Source organism: Astatotilapia calliptera, chromosome 13 (genome assembly GCF_900246225.1).
Source record: "Astatotilapia calliptera chromosome 13, fAstCal1.2, whole genome shotgun sequence".
Classification (NCBI taxonomy): Eukaryota; Metazoa; Chordata; class Actinopteri; order Cichliformes; family Cichlidae; genus Astatotilapia; species Astatotilapia calliptera.
This window is the reverse complement of record NC_039314.1, coordinates 25,063,087-25,081,004: the sequence shown is the minus strand read 5'-3', so window position 1 is coordinate 25,081,004 and position 17,918 is coordinate 25,063,087. Positions and strand designations below refer to the sequence as shown.

General features: G+C 37.4%; 1 long non-coding RNA gene across 1 annotated transcript in view; it reads left to right on the top strand.

The window, feature by feature from the left end:
* The first annotated feature begins 2,474 nt into the window (after positions 1-2,474).
* LOC113034502 (uncharacterized) overlaps positions 2,475-17,918 on the top strand; it is a 17,376-nt gene continuing 1,932 nt past the window's right edge. The window contains exon 1 of the long non-coding RNA XR_003274192.1: positions 2,475-2,568. This is a non-coding gene — a long non-coding RNA (uncharacterized LOC113034502). The remainder of the gene's footprint in view (positions 2,569-17,918) is intronic.

Here is a 17,918-nt window from a genome sequence, read left to right as displayed (position 1 = left end):
AAAAAGAACAATACAAAATTTGTAATTTATTTTATCAACTTTCCTTCTGACGATGCTGTCTGTGTTGAGCGCTCAGTGAATCTGCATTTGACTACTCCGCCTAGGCTCGAGAGTGCAGCCTAGGTGGAGTAGTCAAACGCAGATTCACTGAGCGCTCATCACAGACAGCATGGTCAGAAGGAAGAGCGCAGGGCAAGCTAGCGAGACAGAAGTGGACCTCCCCACCCTCATTCAGATCTGGCGTTTGGAATTATTTTGGTTTTCATGTGACGTATGACCCTGAAGGTAAGCGAGTCATGGACTAAAGTAAAACAGTATGTTGGATGTGCCATGCAATGCTCAATTACATGGGTGGGAGCTAGTGTGTTAGCGCAGTTAGCTCGTTAACGTGTTGGCCGTCTAGCCCCTCTGTATAGGGTAGCTCGTTAATGGAGATTTGCCGTGTTGTGGCGTTAAGGTTATTTCAACGAGATTAACCTGAAAGCACTAGTGGGAACACAACAAATATGACTGCACATTTACACCGACATCATCCTAGTGCAAAGACAAAAACAACAAGCATGCTACAAACTTTAGCCGAGTCATTTAGACAGCTGTTAGCACAGGATTCTCCTTATGGAGACCTGATATGTTTAATATGCTGCTGAGAATATAGCCCAGAAGAAGCGGATAGTATAGCTTTTATTTTGGAAAGAGACATTTCTCTGTAATAAACTCTCTTTTCCAAAGATGAGTGATTCCTCAATCAGATACAGGGCTCACAATATCGCTAGCGCGACATCCCTGGGCTATCTCTGCCCTGCCTGTCGGGCTATTGTAGGAAGGAAAAATATATGTCAATGCTTTTGCATTCTTTCAGAAATGTAGCTGGGTAATTATGTCATTGGGTGAGCCACTGTCAATATGTGACATATTGAAATCGTGTTTGAATTTGCGCTTGTTTTTTTGCTTTCACTTTGCAATCGCACGAACTGTGTATAGAGAGCGACAGCACTGATCTGTGAGTGATGATAATTTGTGCACCAATTCCTCTGACATCGTCTTATTAATTGTTAGCTTACTATGCAAACATGACAAGTGAAATCTCCCGCAGCTTAAACATGTGAGAGGTTGATCGCGCAGAGAATCGCTGAGCTTATGTGAGTGCGGCAGGATATATATTTCACTACGATGACCTGGATGACTGAGAACCTTCACAGACAGATATATATTTTAGTTCTGCTGAGCCAAATAAGACAGGTCAGGGTGAAGAAGTGAGAGCCAAAGAAAAGCTTACCACAAAACGGAGAAGTTATGACAAATCAGACTATAAGGCAAAAAGAAAGTGCAGCTTTATGGTTTCATGGACAAAAGAATTTCTGTGGCTGCAATATGACGAGCTAAAAAACAACACGCACAAGGGTTAGGGTTAAATTTAAAAACTGTACTTTTGTGTTAAAATATATATTTATTATTTTAATAAATGACAAATTAAAAAGGCATGAACATTTTTTTTGTATCGAAAAAATATCGAACCGTGACACCAAAGTATCGAACCGAACCGAACCGTGAATTTTGTGTATCGTTGCACCCCTAATATATATATATATATATATATATATATACTTCTTTTTTCAAGATTTTTCATTGAATATCCTTTATCATCCCCTGCCAAAAAGGGGATTTCTCATTATAACATGATACTTGCTGCAATCACATTGACAAGTTGAGATTTAAATGCAGGCATTTTCCCAGTTCTTCCTTTTTCAGTGTTTTGTTTTTTATTCCCCACAAGTTGAATATCCTAGATAAAATCCAGCATAAAGTTTGTAAATTCACTAAAACTTGATCCTATTATTTTATTACCGGTAAGTTCTTAAGTTTGTTATCAGTCTTTGCTCAGTTGGCTAAGCCATCTGTTGTATATTCTAACATTGTACTGGTGGCAGTATAGTGCTTCCATGTTTCATCCCAGCTTAGTCAAGAAACCCAAGAAAGCCTTTTTCCCATATGTGAAAAGTAAAGCTTATCATGACCGGGATTAGGGAAGCAAATGGAGAATTGCTTCCAGTTGAGAACTAAATCATCCAATCCATCTGAAATGTATGCTTCTGTGTTTATCAGTTTCTTTTATCAGCGCTGTCATTTTTACTGCTGAAAATTGTGCAATTATTTCAGCAGAGTTTTTGCAGTATTGAGTCAAATAAAAGCACTTCCTTCTGCTCAGTTACTGCAGTGTTTTCAGGCTTAAGGATAACACAATAGTTGTGCTGATAATGAAAACCTTAAAGGCTTTTCAATATTCCCTTCACAGAAAATTCATCAAGAATAAACACGAGAATCTGCAGAATCAATGATGGTACTAGTTTTAATAACATCTTAGTAATTCCATGATGCAATTAAATGTTTTTCACTCCAACAAAAGAATCACTTTGAGACAATAAGTATTCCATTTGTCTTTACTCTTTGCCTGTTGTCTGTTATTTCAGGCTTTGGAATAAGGAAGAGAGATATATTTCCACAGGCAGTTGACAAGAATGCCACAACTTAAGCACCAGGGCATGAAATTACATACTTTATCATATCCTGGTGAGTACGTGTTTTTGCTATGAGTTCCATTTCTTTTGATGAACGGTCACATTGTTGGTGTGATTTTGGGTTAAATGTTCTAGCAGCTGCAGATTTTTTTGTTTTGTTGATATTTTAGGGTAGTGACTCCTTTTTGGCATACAGTCTTAATCCGAGAGTCTTAGCAGTGCTCGGTTTGTTATTTTTTTTGTTAGGCGGTGCGTGATGTGCATGTGTGGGTGTTGGTGTAACTGTGAAATGTGAGAGCAGCTGCACAGGGAGGTGTGAACTTGTGCATTTGTGCACTGTGTAAGTTGGTGTGTATATGTATGGAGGTGGGTAACAGGCAAACATGGCAGGAGTTATTTCTATTTAAACACCACCAGAGCTAGTGACACCTGTGCTGGCTGGAAGCCTAGAGACACATAATGGTTTTTAATGGGACTCCATCCTCAGAGTAGAATTCACGCTAGATGTGGCCTCAATTATTACATCAACAGAAGTCTGCCTCTGTGTCTACCTGTCTGTGGTAGTTTGACTGCTAACACTATCTGACATGTTTTGTTGTTGCTTTTTTAAAGTGATGAACAATACACAGAAACTACAAAAGTATTGAAAGAGCAAGCAGTGTGAAAACCAACTGTGTTATCACTACACTTTTTATTTTTTATAAGGTACACTTTTTGGACAGCTTTTAAATTTCACAGTTTTCATTTGTCATTTTTTGAAATGTCGGTTTGTGTTATTGTCATGGTCCGGAGTCTGTGACTCCGTGTTTATGTTTAGTCTATTAGTATTCTGTGGTTTTGGTTACCTTGGGTGTTTGTATTCTTTTGTTCATGTTCCTATGTTCTGTGTCCCCCAGTCTGTGTTAAGTTGGTGTGTTATGTCATTGCGTGTATGTGTTTCCTGTTTTATTGTGAAGGTCTGCGTCTTATGTGAGTGTTTTCAGTTTGCCTCCCTAGTCTCGTCATGATAATCACTCCCAGCTGTGTTCCCACCTGCGTGTAATCTCCCTGTGTTCTCTGGGTGTATTTAAGTTGTGTCTTCTGTCATGGTAGTTGCTGGTTCGTCTGCGTTATTTTCCTCGCCGCCATTCTGTGTTTATTCCTCCAGCGTCCTGGTCATTCTCCCTGCAAGGTACCCTCGTTAGTGTTCTGGTTTCATGTTTAGTTTAGTTTTCCCAGTTTAGAGTTATTACCGTTCTGTTTCTCGCCACCCCTTTTGTTGTTCTTATCCGGTTGTAAATAAAGCTCATCCTCCACTTAAGCAGTCTGCATTTTGGGTCCTATTTCATATTCCACACGGCTTGCCCCGGCAAACCGTGACAGTTATAGCATAACCTTGTTTATATAACTGGTAAAAAGACATTTTTGATGAGGCACAAAACACACAAACAAACAAATAAACAAACAAAACATTTACCAGAAGTTTATGATGGCTTAGTTATAAAATCAGTTAATTAATGTACTTCCTAGATTTGAAATTTTACTGCCAAGTTAACTATAAACTTGCATTTGTATGTCCAGCAGATTTTTTTAATCATAGAATTGATTAAATTATTGTTTTATCATTGTTACATAATCTCTGATACTTGCTGATATCTTGATTAGAATGCCCATGTCCAAGTCATCCATCATTATACATTTTGCTCAAGCCTGAAGTCATCTTGATCAGTCAAAAGACCTGTAATAGCAAGGTTTTGGCCATGCCCTCCATCACATACACAACAACTATACAAACTTCACACTGAGCAGATAAAGGCCAAAAGGAAACCATAGGAATATTTTATGTGACTTGTGACTTGTGTGGTATGGCATTTGTAATCTCAGAATCTAAAGAAAGATGTTTGTTTTTTTTTCAGAGAAAGATCATTTACAAAAAATAAATTAAAAAGTGAAACACCTGACTGAGCTCTTCTCTCTTTGTATAGTGTGCAGGTTATCCCCACCTGGTATGTACATTTAGGGTTCACACAGTGTAATGAAGTTCAAGAGTCTTTAAAAGGCACCCCATTTGTCCGTTTCAACTTAACTCACATCTTTTTGACTTAAGATACAGGGAACTAGGGCTTAGGGATAGGGTGAGAGGATGTGAGATTTTGGTCATATCGCACGTGCGATATGACCAAAATCTCCTATCCCGATATAAGAATTCTATCGTCCGGAAAACGATATAAATCACAAAAATGTAGCATTTTCTGTAAATTCTGTGAATCTCGGGCAGCTCGACTTGCGTGAAGTGTTTCCAGCTGCGCATCATGTAGCTGGAGTCGAGTGTTTTAACCGATGCATGAAACGATACATTTTTTGACATAAGTTGTAACGGCCGCCATTTTCTTTGTGAGTATTTATTACACGGCGTGCTGCGGGGAAAAGCCTGTTCTAACGTTTGAGTCTAAGGTTTATTTTTTAGCACCTGGCGGCTCTTTTTTACTTCTCATCCGTAAATAATCTGCTCTTTCACGTGATTCAGTTTATTTTGAAAAGTCTCAACAGGATTTTGAGCTTTATTGTGAAAGGTTTATGTGGAACATAAACAAGCGGACACGCGATGGTTTTACCGTCGTTGTTGCTAAACACATAAAAACAGGCGCTTGTCCGTTGGTAGTGTGGTTATATTAAATATAAGAGAAAGAGAGAACTTTAAGAAATTAATACAGCCACTACAGTGACCATCAAAACGGTGAAAAAATATTGCCGTAAAGAGTTTATTTTGTGACACCACGAAACAAATGATAGCGTAAAATGAAATGATAGACGTTTTTATATCGTCATCCGATATATATTGTTATATCGAACAGCCCTACAGGGAACAGTTCCAAGAAATAGCAAATGAAGCACACTATAATATTTACAATATCACGCTGCATTGTGCTAATGGTTGTTTCTGTTATTTTGTCCACCCCCTGCGAGCTCATGCTGGGCTGTTTTCTCTGTGCTGTATATCTGCAGTGGAACAAACAAGGCATATAATGTGTGTATGGCATTACACAAGGCTTGTAATAAATACACTCTGTCTTATAGTTATTTTTGCCCAAAGCCTGACTTTTGAAGTGTGTATGGAGTTACATGTGGCTGGTAATAAATAGACTTTGGAGATAAGACAACTAAGATTTCTCTTCCCCTCCTCTTCCTCCTTCAGTGATGAAGATGGAGCAAGGAGCAGAGTAAAGTGATTAGGTTTTATTATTTTCTCCAGACTCTGAGCTTCTGGTTGATTAAATTAAAGCATGTAGTGGCTTGTCTGAACACAGAAGGGGTCAAAACGAAACAGAACAGAATAACTCTAGGGTATTGGAGACAGGATGAATGCAGTGTGATAGATAATGTGGTTTGGTGACAAGTGGGCGAATGAACAGAGATAATAATAAATATTATGTCTTGTACTGTCCTGGAAATCTGTATTTTATAGAGTGACTGAATGCAGTCAGATCAATAGTACTGATGTGCTCTGGGGAAAAAAAATTACGCAGGGTATAACAAAATGGACACAGATCAAATGCAACTGGGAAGCAAACATTACCTATTATATTTTATCCACAAAGGAATACCAGCCAAGAATACTTTAATATCTTTTGAGACTTTAAATGCATTTAATTTACATATTTATTTCCAGATATGTACCTATTAGTGTCAAACATGTGACAAACATTACTAAAGGCTAATTTAGTAATGCGCATGGACTTCTATTCTAGTCTTAGTTTTCTTTTGGAAATAAATAACATACAATAAGACATTGAAATATATCACACAAAAGAAACATTTGATTTGGCGGTTTGAATATGAAGACATGGTGGGTGTTCATTTTTTAACACTGATAGTAAGCTAAAAACTATAATTAGAAAATAGATTTCTAAGAAATTTTAATGGGCATCATTTCTGATGTCCATTAAAATTTCAAAACCACTCTAAATTGCAAAAGAACATTTTGATGACATGAGTACTAAAAAATGCATATATTTCTTTAATCTCTTGACTTAGTTAAAAGAAACTGCAAAGAAAAACTCGTATCTGAGTCACTATATTTTTAGCCGGAGGTCTGACAATAAGAAAAAGAAAAACCCTGAGGACATATTTTCATAGTAGAAAAGTACATATATATATATATTGGAGTTGGGAGAGTCTTTAAAAGCTAGGAACATTGGGGAATATTTATATCACAATGTACATTATTCTACCCTTTTCACTATGAAAATGCCAGAGAAAATATGTTTTAGTAGTTTAATATATTAAATATATGTATGTTACTTACCTGTTCAAAGGGAGATAATAATTCTTCTGTCAATAACTGCATGCACTACATTTTTGACCATTTAGGAAATGTGCCGTCCTTTATGTAATTCTCATTTACTAAGAGGTCATATGATGAGCTTGATCTTTTTAACGATTATGCTTTAGTCAATATCCCATTTGTGCAAAATATAGCTTTTTCATGGTATTTTAAAAGCCTGGCTCCCAGCACAGAAAATATTAAAAACAACTGTAAATACATTAAAATACTCAGATCCACATGGTAGTGTGGAATCAGTTCAGACTCCAACTTTTTTTAATGTTAGGTAAGGATATTCTCTCATTTTAAGACTGCACCTGCATGAAACATACCACTAGGCATGTCACATGGGAATTTAACCTAAGTAAATGTCATCCCTTACCCAGAGACCCAAGCTGAGTAAAACTTAAAACCAGCAACTCGCCTGTGACCAAATTCCATTTTCCTAATCAACAGTATAGATGATATTGAGCCCTAAACTTAATAAAGTCATTTTTGTGTCCATGAGAGAGAGAGCTGGGTGACAATTTGACAAAAAAAAAAAAAAAAAATCCAAACAAAAACGTTTTTGTTGCTGTTTGTTTGTAATTTGTTTTTAGTTAGAAACCTGACACCTGACAATTGTGTTTTTTGAGACCCATTATGTCATCATGTCATTTCACATCAAAATGTAACATATTTTTTAGGTGTGGTTACTGTAAGCAGGTACTTGTTGACAATTTGGCTTGTGGTACCTGGTAAAACTGTGATTCACTTCCTCTTCCTTACCATTTATAATATAACAGCAATCACCCTTAGGAACCATGTGATATATGATGGCTTTCAGATGCTCCACCATTGGAAAGGTCAGCAATACTGGAAACCAGAAGAATATAATATCAGTCACTTGGTTCATGTGCCTACAAAAATAAATCATGTATAAATATCATGTACCTTGCATCTGCATTAGGTGCAAGACCATCTATGACTAGCTAGTGTCCTCACACCGAATCGCAGCTTTCAAGACGTTGCACAAAAGTAAAATGATATCTGAATATATACGGAATGAAGAGCAGGCAAATACTATCAATGTCTTTTTGAAATATGCTATTATGCTACTTCCCATTGACAATATTATTATTCTTGGACTGTACTTGTCGTTAGTAATCCTTATTTGTCTTATACTTACTTATCACTTACTTATACCTTGATGTGGGCCTCATTTCAATCATTGTTTAGCTCAGGGATAGGCAACCTTTTTGATGACGAGTGCCATCTAAAATTTCCTCAGAAGTCAATGTGCCATAAACTTGCATTAGCAATAAATTTAATAAAGCTGTATATTAACAGTTGCTGTGCTGAGTGGAGAGCTACTGAAGCATTTGACTATAGACCGGCCCACCAGGTATTATAGGAAAAGCCATAAAACCTTTGAATGAAAACAAATGCTGTTGTGACAGTGATGTACACTGTCTGGTTGTATAAGTATGATTTCTATACATTTTACGTCAGATAAAAACTTTGGTTGTAAGCTTCAGATAATTATTTAATAACAGCCAGACATTTTAAATGAGAATAAGAAAGAAAAGTATTTCTTTGTGCCCCCCTTTCCCTGTTAATGCCCCACCTGGCCCCCTGGCAAAACTTTGCTAGACCCGTCCCTGCACAGTTACCAGCTATCAGCTACTCAGAAAAGGATCCTGGTGTTATTTGTCTCTCAGAAACAGTTCATAACTTCAACTCATTCATGTCACCTAAAAGGTAAACCTGTTTCTCCATCACCTGTTCAGCTCTGATGATTCAGCAAGGACATCTCCTGGTTTCATCTTCATGTTTCCCTCTCACCACGTATCCAAACCGACATCATGACCAGCAGCTTTTACAGCTGTGGCTCCAGCAAACATCAGGTGATACTAGAAATTAATATTAAATAAATTCTAACAACAGCTGATCAAGCTTAAACGTGCTGCTGTTGTTTAGCACGACATCCGCTGGTTTCCTTTTTCTGGCGCAAAGTGAGGGATAAATAAACGAGAGACGGGACTTGCATCAGAAATACCGACCAGCTGATCATTGATCAGTTTCATGACTGAATGAGAGAAGAAGAGGCAGCTGACAGCTTAAAGACAGAATAACTTCAGCTTTGTGTCTTTTTCCATTCTAGCTGAAGTCCGGGACAAACTGTTTTCCTTTTCAGCTCAATACGAAACACGTAATATCTTCTCTCAATACGAGACGATTCTGTTTTTTACGGGACGATTGCCAACTCTACTAACTAACCTTATGAATAAAATAAAGTTCACTATCGGTAACATCATAGCATCCACCCAGCTGTATAGAAACTCCGTCATGCTATTGTAACTGACGGTAAAAAGTCTGAACAACGAAAATAAACTCCACCTAAACTTGGTTTATATCTGACCCAGATAGACTGCAGGTCATAACTTCTTACCTGAAGTTCAGTTCACCTGACACTCAGACCGGTGGCCGCCTCGGGTTTCTCCTCCTGCCTCCCCTTTCCCTCATCCACCTGGCCTCTTGTGGCAGCTCCGCCATAGAAACCACCAAACAACTGAGTTATTTGTACACATCTGCCAGGACCTGGCCAATCCAACACCTTTCATTGTTTATACCATTACCAAAAAAAAAAAAAAAATAAATAAATAAATTATCGGCCCATAAAAATCATTTGCCCAGTAAGCCCGATGGCCAGTCCAGCTACGGTCGTGCCATCAGTTAAACCTTCGCGTGCCAACTGTGGCACGCATGCCCAGGGTTGCCAACCCCTGGTTTAGCTCATCTTCTTTTAAACATCAGATTTCTTGTGATTTGACTCCAGTCTGCTGATTTGACACTGGTGTAAGTATCTTCCACTACCAATTTCCTAATTTTTGGACTGCAATTGAGTCTAAGTATGGCCTCGAAGTCCCAAGGTCAAAATGACATATAAGCCAAAATGGTTGTCAGTGACCAAGCTAAGATCCTGTGGAACTTGCAGATACAGAAAGGCAAACTGGTGACGGCTAACCAACCAGACATAGCAGTGGTGGACAAACAGAGGAAGAAGACCATAGTGATAGAGGTTCATATACCAAGTGATAACAAAATTACAAAGAAGGAACACTGAGAGAGGAGCTAGAGAAGATGTGGATGTGAAGGCAACGTTAGTCCCCGTCATAACTGGAAAACATGGGGCAGTGACCCCTAAACCGGGGGTGGCTTCAGCAGATCCCAGGAACAACATCAGAGATCTTACAATAACTTACAAGATAAAGTGCCTTAAGGCAACTGTTGTTGTGATTTGGCGCTATATAAATAAAATTCAATTTAATCCAATTGAATATCTGTCCAGAAGAGCGCAGGTCTAAAGACAGCAAAGCTACTGTTCATGACCGTCAAACTCCAAGGCCTCTGGTAGGGGACCCAACCTTCATGAACAAATAAAAACTGCCCGCTGGCGAAGTGGGGTATTTTTCTTAATTATTATTTATTTTTATTTACAGCATCTAATGCACCTATTCCTGTAGTAGCAGAAGTGTACCACAATGAACCCATCTTCCGATAACTGCTTCAAGCTGGATAATGAATATGACAATGTAACAGTATACTAAAATGGCCTCCATAGTCATCAGATCCACTTGAGCACCTTTGGGATATGATGGAACAGAATGCCTCCAGGAACTTGTTTGACTGCAGGCCACAAAGGATTTAGGCAGTTGTGAAGGCAAAAGGGGGTCCATCCTTGTACTTGCAAGGTACAACTAATGACATGATTGGTGAGTGTATGTAAAACTAGGAAAAAAAGAAATGGTCCACTTAAAGTTGGATGAAATTTGGGATAGCCTTAATTCAGTATATAGATCGGTGCTTTCAAATAACTTAAAAAAACTTTCAATCCAACAAAATAAAAAATAATGTCCAGTTTTCTATAAAAGAATAAAATATAAAGTTTAACAAATTAATTTTTATCATGTATTGCCATGAAATCTCTTGGGGATCTTTAGCTTCCGAACATATGATTTTATAAACTAGATGGCCTTTTGTTTATAGATCCACTCTTTATAGGTAGTCTTGAAACAAACTTCATACCGTGCAGTCACACTGCTCCACCAGTGGCTAAATTTTGTGTTTTTTGTTTGTCAAGTGAACATTGCAGTCACTGGGAAATGTTAGCTTACCATCACCTCGGCTTCAACCTTTCCCTCACTCAAGCTGTTTTGGTTCCACATAATGACAGCATTTTTGTGACAGTAAACATAACCTCCTGGAATCAAAACCCAAATGGTCACATCTGAAATGTGACATCTCAGTGTGTGTGCTCATAAACAGTTCTTTCCTTTTTGTATCAAACTTGAATTCATTTTGAATTCAGCCGAGGGATGGGCATGAATCCACAACTGTACCTTTAACATACTGCACACGAATGACGAATGACCGTAGAGGCAGAGAGTTTGTTTGAATAAGGAACGAGTGGGATACTTTTTTTTTCCATGAAGGGACATTTGCCGATTTTTAACGCTGAGCGGAAATGAGTCATACTCTAATCTAGGACACATCATTTACACTGGAACCCACCCCCCTACTTACAAGAATCTAAATGTGTACGTGTGTGTCTGAGTTGGGTGGGTGGGTGGGTGGGGGGGGGGGGGTAATATGAGTATTTGATTTATTTCCAGCTACCCCAAACTTCTGTGGCTCACATACCACAAATATGACATGTTATAAAGCACACTGTCTTATACACACATGCATACACACACACTTACCCCAATCTCAACAGACTCTGGTGGATGTGAGGGGAGTAGCCTAGAATTAAACCGAATTAAAGACTCCCCCCCCCCCCCCCCACGTGTCATTTATTCATTGCTTTCTCGTTCCCTTGCTGCTGGGCATGACTGCTGCATAAGGAAATGCTCTAGGGCCTGTGTGTGTGTGTCTTTGTACCAATAGCCATCGGCATCGTCTCCACAGAATTGTGGCACGCCATCTTTCAAAGCCAAAACAACATGAAAAAATATTCTTTAAAAATACTTAGGTAACTGTCATCTCTTTCACACAATGACAGTTCTTTAAACTCGGCTATAAACCAATTACACTCTGTTGCAGTTTGTGTATTGAAACGGCAATAAAATCCCAATTACCAAGGGGAGAGATTACATAGACATGTTTGAGGCAAAAATGACAAAAATGTCTGTCTTTATTATTTGTATATCAGAGAATTTGTATGTCTGCGCATGTGCATTCAAATGAGTGTGAGTGAGATGGATATAGATCACATTTTCAAGCAGGCAACAGGCACTCTGCTCTCCAGAGTAATCTTGAGTGCTGAGAAGCTTTCACTCAACAGCTTTTTACTAAAGTTAAAAAAGGGCCTACTTTTTGCATTCTGCCGATCAATTTCCGTCTCTGAGATCAATTTTGTGTTCAGCAGATGGAGAGAGTCCAAGTGTGGTTATGAGTTTGTGTGGAGAGAGAGCGCAGGATTGAAGGAGTATTTCTTTTTCCCTGCCAACACACACTGGGTTTGGGAACAAACAGCCTATGGGTGCATTAGAAACATAGCGTATCGCTAAAAGGATATTTGCAATGACAAAAAATGAAAATGTCAATTTTCATTACATAAATTATTCAAAAACAAGAAAGCTTTCATTTGACCACTTGTAGCAGACTGAGATGAAGTTATAACCTCAGCATAGTGTGGGTAGATCAATGTAGAATTCCTTGCCAGTGAGCACATTTACATTACTGTTGTCACATGGTATAAAATGACAAAAAGATATATTTGCTGGACATACTTTCAAAGACACAATTTTATTCTTTTTTTTTTTTTTTCACTTACTGAATACTGAATTCACAATTTTATTCTTAATCAATATGGTCAGTGCATGCAAGGCAAGCAATGCTTGAGCACTGAAATCTAAAAAAATTATTAATTAATTAAAAATACAAAATGAAAGCAATCTCTCTCTTTGCACCTCAAAACAATGTTGTGTCCCATAAAAGATCTCATATTACCTACTGGCCTCCATATGCATGTCTGTAGAATGTAGTTTCACTTGTTTTGGATGAGGAGGAGGTTAGTGTAATAAATAAATGTTACATGCAGTTATAGTTATAAGTTCTGCTCTCATAAAAAGAGAATTAGAAGCATAAGTGTGACAGAAGAGAAGGTACTGATAGGCTTTTCTTATCTTTTGTAAATGACTTGAACTAACTGTTCCCTCATTATTATAGCCATTTCTGCACATTTGCCCTTGGTTAGACTCTCTTTCACTATATTTTCTGTCCTTCTTTCTCTTCTGCTATGTTGCCATACTGTTCAACTCATTTTGTCCTTTCTTTCTTTCTTTCTTTCTTTCTTTCTTTCTTTCTTTCTTTCTTTCTTTCTTTCTTTCTTTCTTTCTTTCTTTCTTTCTTTCTTTCTTTCTTTCTTTCTTTCTTTCTTTCTTTCTTTCTTTCTTTCTTTCTTTCTTTCTTTCTTTCTTTCTTTCTTTCTTTCCTTTCTTTCTTTCTTTCTTTCTTTCTTTCTTTCTTTCTTTCTTTCTTTCTTTCTTTCTTCTTTCTTTCTTTCTTTCTTTCTTTCTTTCTTTCTTTCTTTCTTTCTTTCTTTCTTCTTTCTTTCTTTCTTTCTTTCTTTCTTCTTTCTTTCTTTCTTTCTTTCTTTCTTTCTTTCTTTCTTTCTTTCTTTCTTTCTTTCTTTCTTTCTTTCTTTCTTTCTTTCTTTCTTTCTTTCTTTCTTTCTTTCTTTCTTTCTTTCTTTCTTTCTTTCTTTCTTTCAGGCAGTTATTATCAGTCTAATTAATTTCACATGCTGGTCAGGCCTGGTGTCTCTCAGTATCACACACATGCACTAACACACATATATGCAAACACCAAGATCCAGACTCTTTCTTTCTCTCTCTAGTAATTGCACCCAACTGCTCCCAGCCAGAACAATTAAGTTTCCATCAAAGTGGAAACAGAGGCCTCAACAACATTTTAGACTTTCTGAGGTTCTGGGCAGGCATGCAGAGTACAGATGTAGACATGACACATACTGTCCTTTTATACTGCATGGATGCAGTGAACTTAAGGGGGTATTGGACAGATCTTTTTCTTTCTTTCTTTTCTTTCAGCTTTGAGGTAAACAGACTGTGCAATATCCCTTTATGCCCATCTAGTCCTTTTAATGGATTTGACCTTGTTTATCAAGAACCCATACTTTTGCACTGTTCTCCACTGCAGGCTAGTTTAAACTTGTGTTTATTTTATTTTGATGTGGAGCTACTTAACCAAGTTTGAAAGACATGATATCATTTTTTTTTGGCAGTCAACGCACTTGGATAGCAACTGACACACAGTTTTACTACTTTAAGCTATAAAAAATAACTGTATATTTAAGAATTTCAGCCTATGAGAGAAGGTCTGTAAAGTGACCCTGCCCTGCTATTTGGTAGCTTTAGCTCTACAAATAGATTTACAGGCTTTCATTAAAGCAGCTAGTGGTTATGCAGGGAAGAAGCTCTTGGACAACCAGCTGCATATGTGTGTGTATTTGAACACGAGTATGTTTGTGGGCCTCTGTTACTTTATGTGATTGTGCGTGTGTGTGTGTGTGTGTGTGTGTGTGTGTGTGTGTGTCTGAGGCTAGGCCCTAGATTACTTCCAGAAGTGGAGTTCCATAGCCTGCTGTTTCATTACAGCTACAAAGCAACCGCACCGCTACACAGAGTGCAGAGTTGCAAAAACTTTTTCCCCCTGCTTTCCTCATTGCTTGGTCCACCCTTCCTCTTCTTTCTCTTTTATGGTTACAGTTGGAATGGGACTAAACATCTGTGCAAATTGATTTTTTTTCCTCCATTTTGGGATTTAAGGCAGAAGCAGAGCTGAACTTATCACATTTCAAACACCTTTTACATAAACCAATATTTCTTCAAGTTGAAACAGCTTTTAAATTGTTGGTCTAAAACTGTTAAGTTTTTTTCAAGTTCAAACTACTTCATAGCTAAAATCTTTTCATCAAGTTCAGGCATGTTTTACTTAATGGTGCTACATTCTTATATATATCACATCAGGTGCAATAGGTCTGAACTTTTTTTCTTTGTCTCACTACCTGGTGGAATAAAATCTGAAGAAGTAGTTGTGAATTTTTAAAATGGTCATCAACCTTTATTGCACAATCGATTATTTGACAGTAATTTGAAAGTGCCAAGCACTTTACAAATGTTTTAGGTACTTTGGCGATTTAGATCAAGGAGTCAGTTCTGATTTTGTTTTGTTTTTTTAAGCAAGATAACAACCAAAAATATATTATTTTGCAAGGTTTGTAAAGGCTTGCAAAGCTGTAGCTGAACAAGACTTCTGGAAGTATAACTCTTGGAAAGTTTCAAAGTCGAGATGTCTGGCAAAAACATATTAGCACAAACACCTCACACCACCTGTCAAGCACGGTAGCAGAGGAGTAATGATTTATGTTTGCTACACAATTTCATTAACTGATCTCCAAATGCCAGTAATAAGTCTTCCCTAACCTCTATGCTCACTTAAAAATAGACATCATACAAAATAAGCATTCTTCAGTATGAGAAATACCCTACGACAGCCTAAATTCAACCAATCTTTGTGATTAGATGTCAGTGAAAAAGCTGCTCTCAATAACATTGATAGTAAGAAATAACATGAGTCGTCAGGGCGAATATGTTATGTAACAGAAAAGTCACGAGTTCATAGGCCTAGATAAACTGAGCTTCCAAATGTCAATTTCTGGCAGGTTAGCCCCATTCAATAACCTGACAGGATTTGTTCCTTAATTATGTTACATATGAAACCCTGGGTACATGTGCCCCTGCTTTAAGAGTTCTTTAAGATTTATTATTTACTGTTGTGCATATGTTGGTTGTTGCCACGGTTTCTCTGCTGTGTTTTTGTTGTTTTGTTGTTTGTTTTTTCTTCAGCTGGAAGTTTTTGAACCAGATTTTCAGTGGGAGTTTTATTCCACTCTCTTTAGCAAATGGTCGACTTGGGAAAGTAAATCTGTTGGCCTACAATTCTGTTGTTGTCTTAAGGTTTTTTTTGTTGTTGTTTTTTTTTTAAAGATTGCAATGAGTAGTACCCTATTATTTCAAGACAGAAATGCTAATTGGGACTTGACCCATTTTGCAGAAATCTTTTGTTATTTGGTAATTTTTGCCTTCATAGATATTAAGCGGAATTCAACACTGAAGGACATTCTAAAAGCGGCATTATAGTGTATGGGTGTATTTCATTTTCACCACATCACTGATTTTGAGAAGCCACTTCAATTCAGAGTCATCCAGGATGTGAGTTTAGTTTTGATTGAAGTGTAGTCATGCCTTAAGCTATTTAACTGTTTCATTTTCAATAAAAGAATGGAAAGAGACCCGAGAATCTAACATGATCAAATTACATTAATAAACGAAAGCCGAGACGAGCACTTGAAGTTCATCATGAGAAATGTTTTGGAAGGACATGTTCTTATTTTGTCAAGTGCTATTGTCGAATGAATCCTGGCTGAAAAGAAATTGATTTTCAACTGAATGATTCATGAATATAATAGAAGGGAAAAGTTCAAGTTTGCAAGAGTGATTGTGAAAAATGTTGAATGTGTAAAAATTGAAGTAACAATAAAAGTGTTTGTTATTAATGCCTTCTTAATAACAATAAAAAAGTATGATACATGTGCTAATGCTAGTATATATCTTTACTTGTCCTCCAGCACTGCTTTTGTGGTACAAGACCACATACACACTGGTCAGACTTAATTACTTACTTATTGGACTCGGCAGAAATCTATTGTACTTAACCAGTTACCTTTATTTAACTTTACAAGGAGAAAACAAGCCCTGCATGGTTCAAGATGGTGAAATAAACGAGTGTGTATTTGCCTATTTGGTTGTGAAACATTTAGAGGCCTGACATTGATTCTCCACGTTTCAGATTTCCAGATGTGGTGGTTGATTCAAACAAGCACCTAGCAGGTTGTTTCAATAAACACACACACACACACACACACACACACACACACACACACACACACACACACACACACACACACACACACACACACACACACACACACACACACAGCACAGTTGGAATTTATTTCGTCTTCTTCCTGCAGTGTTTATTAATACCCTTTGTGTGGGTATTGTGTGGGTGGGTGTATCTATGAATTAATCCACTTCTTGACCCCCTTCAGTTGATCCCACTCATGCATTGCTAAAAGGAAGCATTAGGCATTCATGTAAATTGAATCGCGGATTAGATGAGAAGAGAAGAGGAAAACATGAAACTCTTGGTGTCTCTTGGGAGTTTTTATTAACATGGGTGAGAATGCCACTGAACTGCAGAAAGCAGAGGTTATATTGGCTACAAATATAAAAGTTTAGCCCAGTCAGAACCCACAGGGACCCACCTGGATCAAGCCAAGTACATTGGTTTTCAGCACAGAAGGAAACATGAAAGAAAAAAGAAGTGTTTGTATTGTCTTACAGAATCACACATATATATGTAAACTTCACAAAAGCAGATTTTTTTTTTCTTATTTTTAGTGTAAAGATTATTTGTGTATCTCTGGTTTCTACAGAGCCCCACAAGCAACTCTGGAGGAAAATAGATGTATTTTTACGAGATCATGAGTTACTTTTACGAGATTGTGAAAATGTTTTGCAAGATTCAGACTTTTTCTTTTTATAGCAGGCAACCTTAAAAATATTCTGCAGTAGAACGAAAACTGAAGAAAACTGTGAATGAACATATGAACATTACCTGATGCTGCTAAAGTGAAGCAGAACAAAGTTACAGAGGTTTTGTTAGAGACACAGCCAAGTGTTTTGCAATGTGGTTTAATTTTAAAAAGTTTAAATTTGGTATTGAACAGCAGAAAGGAGGCTTTCTTGTCGGAGGTCATTTATGAAAGAAAAGAAAAAAACAGCGGCTGACAGCACTGCACACAACGGTAGACTGGTGCATAATAAGCAAGCAAATAATGCAGGAAACAAAGATTAGAGATGGGAAACTGTTCTTGAAGTTCACTGAGAGAGAGAGCTGTGCAGGAAGTGTGATTTTATTGTGGTGGAAGCAAAACAGCAAAAGTAAGACCAAATTAATGATGATGTTTA